We start from the raw sequence: 3,179 nt of genomic DNA, 5'->3' as shown, positions 1-3,179 counted from the left end.
AATGACTCAACCCACTGTGGCCGACGAAAGTGAACGGAGAGGAGAACGACGGACGAACTGACGGCGATGGGAGGCTGAAAGTGCGACAGGAAAGAGGAGACGAGCAGTGAAGAAAAATCATGAACTTTCTCCATCTGAGCTCTCTGAAGTCGGTCGAATGAAAAAGAAGGGGAGAAAAATGAAATATAAAGTTTTTGGCAAAAATTACAGAAAAATACCCCATCAGATTTTATTATTTTATTATTATTATTATAATAATGTTTTCATACTAATAGACAAGGGCACTTTTCCATATGAAAATAAAACTAACATATTTGACTTAAAGAAGAATTAAACTATGAATTTTTATACATAAATTCAAACAAGCCTCTATATTCTCATTTGTCATAAAATTAAAAATAATTAAATTAAATATTAATTAGGAGAGAATTCATTTAATTTAAAATTTAAAGTCATTACACTCTTACTAGACCAACATTCTTTATTGGTAATTTTTTTAATACAAATACATTTAAAACATATTATTATATATTTTAAATTTTTTTTAACTTAAAATTCCTGAGTTATTACAATTCTTTGGCCTTTTCTGTTAAAATGACAATTCCTCAGGCCTATAGCAGTGCAGTTTCCATGGTAAGAGTTGAAGATACTCTTGCCTAGTAAACTTAGAACAGGGTAGTTCAATTTGAATATCAGATTCTTGACCCAATTTTTTTCATTCATAGTTTAAGGTTTGATATCTGGTTTTGCTTGAAGAAATCCTTTCCATTACAAAATGTCTGGAGATTTACATGCATTCATTGTGAATGTTCTATTCATGCAGAAGTTTTTCTTGGCATACCATTGCTACTTTTATAGGTGTGCAAAAGCATCTAAGAATTGTGGTGGCATTGATCTTATGGCAATGATATGCTCAGTCTATGTAAAACTTGTGTTGATATAGTATTTGTTGAGGTTTGATCCTTGGTTGATAGTTTTTTTGTACCATAAGATATTTTTGTTTAGCACAACAGTCGTAACTTTATAATTCATGGCGGATTTGTGTAGAGGACTTTTTTGCTCGTTTGGTGGTGCTTTTGCATGATCCTCTGGCTAGGATCAGCTGCCTACCTCTATTTGACATATACCATGGTATATGCATACAGTCTTGTAGCATGGCTTATAATTAAGTCTCAGTGGGAAAGGGAAAGGTAACCTGCTTTCAGTCTGCTCTTACTTAACATCTACAGAACAGTGCTTGCTTCCAGTTGGAATAGCAATTTTGTCACTTGTCTTTGCAAATTTTCTTTGTTTGTATAGTGCGTGCATGCATGCAAGACATACACAATTTCGTTATTTTATTATTATTTTTTTTTTAGGAACGCGAAGGGATAACATGTATGGCCTCATTATGGTGGTCTTATTTTGTATAATTTCTCTACAGATTGTACTTCAACTTGACACTTCTACCCTTGGTTTGAAAAATTTTCTTGATATCTTGCCATGAATTTTTCCCAGTAGATTAGTCTCAAATTTTAATAATTATTTTCAAAGAAATATTTTCTGTTTGCAGGTTCTTTGTCATTTGGCACCTTTGTTTCAAAAAAAAAAAAAATCATTTTGTTTCGGCAAGATGAGGTAATTGTTTGAGCTAGAGATTCAATTTGGATTATATTACAATCTTAAGCTCATTGTGATGCCAACATCTTTTTAATAGTTGATAAGGCGGGAAGACAAGGCAATAGTTTATGCTAAATACTTAGTTTATGCTAAGTTCTACATGAACTGAATCGTGGTACCAGCAAGATGAGCTAATTGCTGTGGTAAAGATTAATATAATATCTTAAGCTCTTTACAAATATTTTTTTTTCGTTTTTGGTAAAAAGAACTCTTTTGGAGAATAGAGAACAATATGAAAATGGAGAGCTAGTATTCAAGACCAAAGGAAAAAAAAAAACTTTATAATCTTGGGCATGGAATTTCTCTCTGCCCCTTTGCAATTCTATAACAGACTCCCTTTGAAAGAACCACTAGCTGAATTATACAATGTTGTGGTAGAAGTCATCAATACATTAAGTATTTCGTAGTTCTTACTTTTAGGTCCCATTTGGTTATAGAAAGAAAATGGAATATAATAGATTGAAAAAATCAAAATAAAAATGAATTAAATTACCTTTCTCCCTCATAGCAAACATGATAAAGCTCATCAATATATACTATAAATGTGAAATCATCATACTCTAATAATTTTATGAATCATGATTCCCAACTTCATGTTCTAAATTATCCCTCTCCCTTATGAATGCAATCACATATCCCTTTTGATCATCTTATTTTTACTTTTATTTTTTTAATCCATTATTTTTTTCCTTTTTAGTAACCAAATGGGGCCCTATAATTACTTTCTGTTGCATGTATAAGTAAGTTAATGTAAATATTGAAACTATATATACTAGCTGCAACCTTGTGCAAGCCATTTAGGATTTTTTTTTCCTCATGGAAAAAACAAATGGTGTTAAAAAAAGTAAATCATCAATCACATCAATGAAGAGTTTTACCCTAACCCACCATTCTACTTTTGTAACATACTGATTGCATTTTTATTAGTTTTATTATCTTTCAAAACACTTGAATAAGACAGTTAATCAGCTCTAAAATAAAACCTCTTTATTTTTTGTCAATTTATTTCACCACTTATGCGTACTTTTATTACTAAATCAGCCAAAGGATCCATAGGTTATCATTTGTCATGTTCAGCTTTCTTATGTCACTAGTTAAAGATGCTGATTGCATATCCAATTGTAATTAATTTGTGAGTTTGGCAATCTCTAGATTCCTAAGATGAAGTAATATGTTAGAGATACTGGGAACTTGAACTGGATCCATCTTATCAAGATACTTGGGATGACATGATAATTAATGTGAGTATGATTTACTTTTGAAATACCCTGTTTTCCTCTTATTAATGTTGTAATCTTCAGAAAGAAAATACACTTTAGTCAAACTTTCTATTTTGTAGATGAGATGTTCTATCAAGGCAAATGGGATTCTTTAGATTGTTTTGTAATTAGAATTATGTTTCATTAGTGTCCATGTAAGCAAACAATAGATTTGCTGAAATGGTCAAATATATTTCTGAAATTGGTACACTGTTCAAAGTTGGCAAATTGATAGATGACTCTATTTATTGTGGTTATGAA

This window comes from Prosopis cineraria, unplaced genomic scaffold, assembly GCF_029017545.1.
Source record: "Prosopis cineraria cultivar Desert tree isolate PC_DT_omini unplaced genomic scaffold, ASM2901754v1 PC11, whole genome shotgun sequence".
Classification (NCBI taxonomy): domain Eukaryota; kingdom Viridiplantae; phylum Streptophyta; class Magnoliopsida; order Fabales; family Fabaceae; genus Prosopis; species Prosopis cineraria.
This window is presented reverse-complemented; position numbering follows the sequence as displayed.